Source organism: Pseudorasbora parva, chromosome 15, assembly GCF_024679245.1.
Source record: "Pseudorasbora parva isolate DD20220531a chromosome 15, ASM2467924v1, whole genome shotgun sequence".
NCBI classification, from domain to species: domain Eukaryota; kingdom Metazoa; phylum Chordata; class Actinopteri; order Cypriniformes; family Gobionidae; genus Pseudorasbora; species Pseudorasbora parva.
In genome coordinates this window covers 27,097,471-27,107,938 of record NC_090186.1, presented here as the reverse complement: position 1 = coordinate 27,107,938, position 10,468 = coordinate 27,097,471, and positions in this window count along the sequence as shown.

Genomic DNA, 10,468 nt, shown 5'->3' with positions numbered 1-10,468 from the left:
CCATGATTTGTTTACATCTAGCTACCACAATTCCTTGCGTTCAGGCAGTTTGGCGTAACTTTGCCTGGAACTCTACAAAGTCATGAGTCGAAGAGTGGTTCGAAGTCGTAACTTACGGCCTGGAAAACCTGCCTGGGATGCAGCATTTGTCTCCATCTAGATGGTATTTGTATAGACAGAATGTAAAGACTAGTAAGGAAAGGTTTAGATCCTCATGCAAATAAATTGTCTGCACCCATATTACAGGCTCATGCCAGTCTGACATTTCATTATAAAATGCAGCTCAATGTTTTACTAAAAGCAGGGCAACACTCCAAGTCACGTTCTGTGGACAGTCCTCATGTTTATTTGGATACGAGGCAAATAATATAAAACAGAGAGCAAGGAACATACTGCAGTAACTTAGCCAACACAGTAATATAATAACGCAAAGTATACTGCTCAGTAACTCCCCATGGAGAAATTACCACAGTATTAAGAACTTAAATGTCGCAAATATCTTCAGGACAGCATGTAATATGCTGAAAGCACATTAACTGTAGCCGTACCTCCATCTCAGTCTTATTGAACACAATTGTTTGGACCAGTGCCACTTTGTATCAGCACGGCTAATGGTTGTGCTGCCTGTCGTAAATTATAAGGGCCCATTAGACCCCTGGTCCAGACTTTTACAAGGTTCCTTGCTGTCCTGACTTTTAATGAAGTGTAAATATTAAAACATAGAAAAGCTAATTTCTTGCAGGTTGATTCAACAGTAACTTCACATAAATTGCCTATTTGTCTTCACACACATTTATTATGATCCTCAAATGCCAATCTACAATCAAAGTGTCGAAGTGTGAAAAGACTTCTTACAGTAATTCAGGAGGTACATTAAGAGCATATTCTAGTCTAAATATGTCTGAATGATGGCAGAGAGGACACTAGGTTCTGGGTGGGTTTTATTTGATCCCTGGGAGAATGTGGCTGGTCTGCGATGTGCTTTATTCCAGAATGGAGGAAAGCTAGCTTATCTGGGAACGCCTGGCATTTCCTCTGGTCTGGGCTCCATCAGAAACATTTCTACAGAAGGGACGACTTTCACAAATAGCTTGCACTGGCAGACGCAAAAAAGTTCTGAGCAATTTTTCTAATAGGAACTGAAGGAACAGTATTGGCTTCCTGGTCAGGGAGACTTCTTAAACAATGTGTGAATGCTAAGGTGTTCTAATTAAATAATTCAATTATATAATTAAATAAATAAGGTTTAAATGTAATTGCACAAAGAAACTTGTTTGAGTACTTTTATCAACATACTAAGACAAACAAACTCCAAATATTCCCAATGAAAAAACAACTAAACCCACACTATCAATGAGCTTTGGGGGAAAACTGCTCAGATAAAACGGTCATTAGATATCAATGCAAAGCAGCAGCACAATTGAAGGATTAAATATGTAAATTGTGACTGGTTATAAGGATTCCGTATCATCTTTAGGACTCTGTTCATGTGTCAGCTCAATCTTTTTAGAGAGGAATCCCTTGCTATGGGGGAAGAATATCAGTCCCTTAGAGGGAAACACTAAATCTCAGGGCCTATAAAAATGTAAAGGCATGGTAAACCTTCTCCTCCATGACCTGAAGTTCCACCCACTGAAAGTATTTCACATTTTGTTTGCACCTGGTCTGTACTCTCTCCTTAAAATCTGATGCCTGGGTCTGGTCAGAAGGGACTGAGGAAGGGTGTGTGAACCCTGAATGACAGACAATGGCGTGAATGCATCAGCGGAAGATAGGTTTATATAGCAAAAGTCTCACATGCCTTGTATAAGAGCCTAACATGTTTAATAGTCCATACAAAAAATACAAAAAAACATAAGAATCTATCACCATCTCTTTTTTACAGACTGACAGGCAAATAGATATATTTAATCTGAAGTAAGGCCAGAAGCCACTTAATGTAGGTTACTATAAAACTGAACATGGCTTAACCATGTCTGTAAATTATAGGTTTCACTTTCCCATCTTTGAAGCATCTGATATTTAAAGTTCTTTAGAGCAGGCATATCATTTGTCCATGGGTGGCTGAGGGTTCATTTCCACAAAAACAGATACAAGAAAGAGAAAATCTTACATTTGTCATCATCTACTCAGCATCATGTCATTCCAAACCAGTGTGACATTCGGGATTTTGCACATACCAGCCACTCATCTCAATAAGAATGAGGACTGGGCTGTCATGCAAAATGACAAAAAATAAAACAAAAGTATCATGAAAGTAATTCATACAATTTGTGTCACATTTCAAGTCTTCCGAAGCAAGACAATAAGAACAGACTAAGATTTAAGCCATTATTCACTGATAAATTTGCTCTCCAACCAGACTATTACAGTAAACCAAGAACTTTAACAATGCAATTTGAGAATGAATCAGTCAGATCGATTTCACGAACTGGATCATCCAAGTCACAAAACATTGTTCATTTATCAGACATCACCTATTCTCTAATCAGTGCACCAAGGAGAGAGCTAGAACAGATATGAAGATATTAAGGGGAAAAGGATTTACATTTAAATCAGTTCCTTACAATAACAACAACAAAAACTATATGGCTTCAGAAGATGTTCAAAATAATTTGGACCACTTTTTATGTAATTTTTTTCTTTGTGGTTGACAAACGTATTTATTGTTTGGAAAGGAGTAGCCAGGACATTCTTCAAAAATGTACCTCCAGAGAAGAAATTAATTCAGACATCATGAGGGTGATTAAATGATGACATTTTCGGTTTTTGAATGAACTATCCTTTTAACCATCAACATTTCAGACAAAACATTGTTCTAAAGTCTGAAAAAGCCCCCCAAAAAGTGATTTGGCGGCCACAATAGTGTAATTATCAAGGGTGGTCTTACCGGGTTTGCTGCATGGAGAACTTGTGCACTGAGGTTCACCTCAGGCTGGAGTCTGGCAAAGGGGAAATAGATTCGGCATGAGCTGAATCTCAACATTGTACACCTCAAACTAAAAGAAAGCTGCTCTTTATGGCGCTTGCCACGTGGCGGAAGAGCAGCTGCCATGTATTAAGAACCTAGCAAGTTTAAGAATGCAGGAACTTAGAGTGAGCCAGACTGCACTGCCCATGCCTGACAGCTTGACAAGTGGTCGGCCAATCCTGTGGTCTGTGCACCTCTGCCTCAGTTCAGAACGGATGAGCAAAATAACTCAGAACAAATGACTGTCCAAATAACAAGGAGTAAAATTATTGTGCAGGCACTCCTGATTAACTTGATGAATAGGGATTTTTCTCAGGAACTATTTAAATAAAGCCAAAAATAATATCATGAATATTATGCCATCATTCTTGTGGCAGGCCTGTAAAAAAAAATCACAAAAAATTTACCCAAAGTAGCATTTTTCTCAGACACAATGTTGTTTTAATGACACACACAGCATATGAGATCCATAATTTCTTCCCTCCAAAAAATTAAAAAGTAATTCCTGGCAACAGATAAAATATCATCATAATTCAAAAAGACATTAATGAGACACAACAATGATTTACCTAAAAGAGTTTTGGTACAACCTAAAACTGATTTAGTGTCATCAGAAAGAATATCACATCCAGCATAACATAAAAAGTAAACCAGATAGCAGACAAAAACAACTCTTTCAAAAAAGGTCGACCTTTATCTCATCTTAGAAAACTGATAACAGACCTGCCATATCTGACTTGTGTATCTTTCAGAAAAATGACGAAATAAAATTCTGATGTGCTTGCCAAAAATTTGGGTCAGACTCAAATCTGAATAACATGCCATTCTTGATTATTTTTGCAGACACACATTTTTTCCCAAGTTCACTGCAAATTTCATTGATGAGCCATTACCTTTAACAGAGGAAATTAGATCAGAGGACATTGGAGGACCTTTGCATAACATTCACTCTGGCCACACATCAGGACATTCATGGTACTGAGGTGGATGTAAGTAGATGACTTCACTCCCACAGAAGCCATTAAAGCAATGGTAATAAAGATACGGTAGTTGCAGAGCCAGGTCTGCCTCAATGATATTTAAACCTTTTGGAAGTGATGTGGAGAGTGCTTCAAACTAAATGACTGCATACTTTTATGAGCAAGGGCAAGCGTCCCGATGTAACACAATGCTCCAAAAATTGCGAGAGAGACTGCGCTCACTAATACAAGCAAAACAGTTCACGTGGACTCTTGGAGAAACAAGCACTAACTTGTGACTAAAGCTTTTGGATCAAGTGAATGAATATTATTGGGGCTTTCTAATGTCGAGGTGGAAATTAAGGGTTTCAGACAGATTACTGATTCAAATTTGTCATAGACTGGGCTACAAACAAAGAGAAAGAACACTGTTGATGTGCCAAGTTAGGACTTGAGCATGAAGCAACAGCTGCTTAGACTTTAAAATTACTCTCACATATAACTTAATGTGAGTTTAGTTTAAACCAAAACTATTTTTCAAAAGACAGACAAAAATGTGTAACTTTATTAGATGTCAAATTATTAAAATGTTGATATGCTCAATGGTACAGTGAGGAAAATAAGTATTTGAACACCCAGCTATTTTGCAAGTTCTCCGACTTGGAAATCATGGAGGGGTCTGTAATTGTCATCGTATGTCCACTGTGAGAGACATAATCTATTAAAAAAAAAATCCAGAAATCACAATATATGATTTTTTAACTATTTATTTGTATGATACAGCTGCAAAGAAGTATTTGAACACCTGAGAAAATCAATGTTAATATTTGGTACAATAGCCTTTGTTTGCAATTACAGAGGTCAAACGTTTCCTGTAGTTTTTCACCAGGTTTGCACAGACTGCAGGAGGGATTTTGGCCCACTCCTCCAAACAGATCAGTCAGGTTTCTGGCCTGTCACTGAGAAACACGGAGTTTGAGCTCCCTCTAAAGATTCTCTATTGGGTTTAGGTCTGGAGACTGGCTAGGCCACGCCAGAACATTGACATGCTTCATACAGAGCCACTCCTTGGTTATCCTGGCTGTGTGCTTCGGGTCATTGTCATGTTGGAAGACCCAGCCTCGACTCATCTTCAATGCTTTAACTGAGGGAAGGAGGTTGTTTCCCAAAATCTCACAATACATGGCCCCGGTCATCCTCTCCTTAATACAGGGCAGTCACCCTGTCCCATGTGCAGAAAAACACCCCCAAAGCATGATGCTACCACCCCCATGCTTCACAGTAGGGATGGGATGGTTCTTGGGATGGTACTCGTCATTCTTCTTCCTACAAACACGTTTAGTGGAATTATGACCAAAAAGTTCTATTTTTGTCTCATCTGACCACATGACTTTCTCCCATGACTTCTCTGGATCATCCAAATGGTCATTGGCAAACTTAAGACAGGCCTGGACATGTGCTGGTTTAAGCAGGGGAACCTTCCATGCCATGTATAATTTCAAACCATGACGTCTTAGTGTATTACCAACAGTAACTTTGGAAACTGTGGTCCCAGCTCTTTTCAGGTCATTGACCAGCTCCTCCCGTTTAGTTCTGGGCTGATTTCTCAACTTTCTTAGGATCATTGAGACCCCACAAGGTGAGATCTTGCATGGAGCCCCAGTCCGAGGGAGATTGACAGTCATGTTTAGCTTCTTCCATTTTCTAATGATTGCTCCAACAGTGGACCTTTTTTCACCAAGCTGCTTGGCAATTTCCCCGTAGCCCTTTCCAGCCTTGTGGAGGTGTACAATTTTGTAGTGTCTATGGACAGCTCTTTGGTCTTGGCCATGTTAGTAGTTGGATTCTTACTGATTGTATGGGGTGGACAGGTGTCTTCATGCAGCTAACAACCCAACCTCAAACAGGTGCATCCAATTTAGGATAATAAATGGAGTGGAGGTGGACATTTTAAAGGCAGACTAACAGGTCTTTGAGGGTCAGAATTCTAGCTGATAGACAGGTGTTCAAATATTTAATGCAGCTGTATCATACAAATACATAGTTAAAAAATCATATATTGTGATTTCTGGAATTTTTCTTTTAGATTACATGTCCTTCTCAAAAAATTACCATATTTGATAAAAGTTAATTATTTTCCATAATGTAATGATAAAAATTAAACTTTCATATATTTTAGATTCATTGCACACCAACTGAAATATTTCAGGTCTTTTATAGTTTTAATACTGATTATTTTGGCATACAGCTTATGAAAACCCCAAATTCCTATCTCAAATTCCTACTGTTTTTATGTCGATGTCGTGTTTATTGCTAGCTGTGGTGAAAGCATTTTGGGAGAGAAATAACATTGCAAAGTTCACTCGTATTTATTCAGAGCTCTCAGATACAAACAAAATAAGCTTAATAAGCAAAATAACACTTCTTCAGCAATCTTTCCCCAGCACCGTTTCTCTCTGGCAGCTGCAGCTGCTCCAGCTCGTGCCGGACTAAACCATGCCCCCATCCGCACATTATCTAATTTTAAATGCAAAGATGTCAGCCAATCCCAACAGTGGGTGTTTTCACTGAAGACTCATAGCAGACACGCCTCTTGAAACAGAGCATTCTAAACAGAGGGCTAATATCAGTATAGAAAAAAATGCCTTTTATTTCTAAATTATGACATTTTTTGATGTAAAAATCATACTATCAATAAAAGTACACCCCAGGAAACATTATAAAACAATAAAACAACCCATGCCATGGGACCTTTAAGTCCAGACCGAACTGCCTAAGCTCAAATGTTGTGGGCAGGGAGTTCGGCTGGCATCCAGGCTAGTGTAATGTTGCTTTTTAAGCATGAAAAAGTTCTGCAAAGATACAATGCACAAAGTCCACTCCAAAGAGAGTTATTCTCTATTGTTTCTGAATTCCTAGCAGTTTCTGAAAACTTTGTAGCCTTAAGTTTTCTTCCTGGAATGAACATATCACAATACTCATCATTTAAATAATTCCTGCCCAAGGCAAATGCGTGCGTTTTACAAAGCAATTCATTAGTTTTGTTTAACTCCGAAACAATTTTCGAGTTGCATTGTGGTACAAATAGCTATAGGTAGCGCAAGCTGATTGCCGAGTGCAACCATTCTACATCATCGTAATCCTATACAGATACACAAAACGATGTGTATTTGCACTTGTCAAATGATTAAATTTCCAACGTGTTTTTGCTTTTGTGAATAATGTAGCCAATCACAGACATGTTTGTAGATTTTTACAACGCAATTATCCAATCACAGGTGTTGAATTTGGAATTCATTCACCGCTCGAGTGTTTTTCCAGGAGTTCAGTTAACACACTCGTCAATCCTCTGCAAGGGCAGACATTGTGAAAATAAGAGATTCATTGTATAGCAGCTTCACTGATTAATATAGCTGAACTTTGTGAGATTGCGTTTACTGAATGAGTGACAGCTTTTAGTGATTATAAAGGGAGTGCTCTTTGCAACATTGTCTAGGCGATATAATAATATTTTTTATTTGTATTAATAGGTGTACTATTTGTTTTCCATTCTTGACAAGCGGCCACATACACGCTTCATTACACTGACCCACCCGCATTTACATGCGGGATTCACTCAAAAAATTTGATGACTGATAGTTATAAATATTAGAAATAAAATGTCATAAAAATGTCAGGAAAACTTGATTCCTAACTGCATGTTATTATTAATGGATCACTGAATCTTTGGTAAGTTGTAAGGAACACTATATCAAGTCCAACCTTTAGTTTAAACTCATAATCGTTTGCTCTACTCACGTTTTCCACTATTAACTCCAGTCACACAGCAGCTCTTCTGCAACTCAGCCCCAGCTGAGGGGGCGTGTTCCAGCAGGAAAGTGACGTCGATGCATACCCTCTATTGTCTTCAACATAAACTGGACCACCATATATATATATATATATATATATATATATATATATATATATATATATATATATATATATATATATATATATATATATATATATATATATATATATATATATATGGTACAATGAGACTAAGTGGCGAACTGGGGTTGAAGGCGCATTTTACTTTACTCTCTTTTATACCACTATATGGCCCAAACTTCAGCTTTGCACTTTTCTTAAAGGGTTAGTTCACCCAAAAATGAAATTTATGTAATTAATGACTCACCCTAATGTTAATAATAATAGTAATAATTTGTTAGATTTATATAGCACTTTTCAAGGCACTCAAAGTGCTTTACATTGAAGGGGGGAAACAATCACCAATGTGCAGCATCCACCTGGAGGATGCGACGGCAGCTATATTGCGCCAGAACGCCCATCACACACCAGCTGTGTGGTGGAGAGTTTTAATGACTATTTACTTTAATGACTAATGTTGTTCGACATCCGTAAGACCTCTGTTCATCTCCGGAACACAGTTTAAGATTTTTTATATTTAGTCTGACAGCGTATCTAAGTGTAGGCGCAATACAGGTCATTCTCAAAAAATTAGCATATGTGATAAAGTTCATTATTTTCCATAATGTAATGATAAAAATTAAACTTTCATATATCTTAGATTCATTGCACTCCAACTGAAATATTTCAGGTCATTTATTGTTTTACTGATGTAATACTGATGATTTTGGCATACAAAAAATCTCAAAAAATTAGCATATAATTAAAAGGTTCTCTAAACGAGCTATTAACCTAATCATCTGAATCAACTAATTAACTCTAAACACCTGTAAAAGATTCCTGAGGCTTTTAAAAACTCCCAGCCTGGTTCATTACTCAAAACCGCAATCATGGGTAAGACTGCCGACCCGACCCTGTCCAGAAGGCCATCATTGACACCCTCAAGCGAGAGGGTAAGACACAGAAAGACATTTCTGAACGAATAGGCTGTTCCCAGAGTGCTGTATCAAGGCACCTCAGTGGGAAGTCTGTGGGAAGGAAAAAGTGTGGCAAAAAACGCTGCACAACGAGAAGAGGTGACCGGACCCTGAGGAAAATTGTGGAGAAGGACTCCAGGATTCCAGACCTTGGGGTAGAAATGCTCACAAGTCTCTGAGCTAGAGTCCAAGTCAAGTCTCAAGTCTCTGGGCTTGAGTCCAAGTCAAGTCTCAAGTCTCTGAGCTAGAGTCCAAGTCAAGTCTCAAGTCTCTTTATTATAATATATATTCTTATATATTATATATATTATATAGTCTCTTAAGTGTTGCATCACGTACGGCGACCCATCCAGGCTGTGTAGAACACTGCAAAGCTTTAGGAATTCAAAGCATGTAATATGTCATAGCGTTATCACAATATGCTCATTTTTTGAGAAGGACCTGTATACTGTCCATGTCCAGAAAGGGAATAAAAACATCATCAAAGTCGTCCGTGAGGGGCTGCCCACGTTTTATTTTGTGTTTGCAGGCAGTCGTCCGTGAGGGGCTGCCCGCGGTTTTACTTTTTTACTAATTTATTTGTGAATTAAAGTTTTGAAACGTAATTTTTTTTTAAAAATAAATAAATAAAAATAAAATAAAACGTGGGCAGCCCCTCACGGACAACTGCCCACAAACACATAATAACACGTAAAACAAAACTCAACATAAATCCAGGCCTGGTCCTCTCTCGTCTTCCGCTGCCTTCGTTCCTCCTTTTATGCTCCCGTCCCTTGGCCGCGAGACGAGACCGGTGTGTCACGCAGCTGGTACTCATTACCACTCGTCACCGGCCGCTCTCGCGGTCCCTCGCCACGCTGCTTGCCACACCACAGTATTATATCAGCTATTTAATTATTGTAAAGTGTAATAATCATCTCAGAAAAAAATTAATTATTCTGTCAGGTGCAGTTGAAGTAAATACTGCCTAGGACAATATACGCTGTCAAGATGAGAGGGTGTAGCCAGGCTATGTCTGTGTCATTATTCCAACATTATCTTCATAACTTCTTATGAAATAAAAAATGTACCCCTCAAAATAATTTTCTTTTATCCATTGTCAACATTATAGCTGAGCGCGGTGCTTTTAAATCTTTAACAAAGACTTATTTCTGGAATATTTCCAAAACCAAGGGTATTGAAAAGTGGGAGGGGGTACACTATAACTAAAATTTATATATTAACAAAAAATAAACTGAAAAGACAGGGTGAATAAATAGTCTACTTTTTGTGCAAAATGAGATATTGTCACAAATAATTACATCTATGCTGTTAAGTTCATCAAATCTGTCCAGATGTGACCCCTAAGTCATTTATAGAGCATCACAGTCATCAGAAAGTAATGGTTGGGTCCTCAGCGGGTGCTTCAGCTGAGGGCCCCAGGAGACAGACGCCACTGTGGCTTTCCTCCACACTCCTTTCTGCCAGACTGGCCCTTAGCAGCAGCACCCAATCCAAAATAGCACAAAAACCACCCACAAATACTGAGTGCGAGAGAGCTACACCACATTGACAGATGTTCCTCAATACAGCTTCTAAAGGCCTGTTCCCAGTTCAGTGTATGTGGTTAACCAGCCCAGTAGGGCCTCTGTCTGTTTACTAAAGAACTG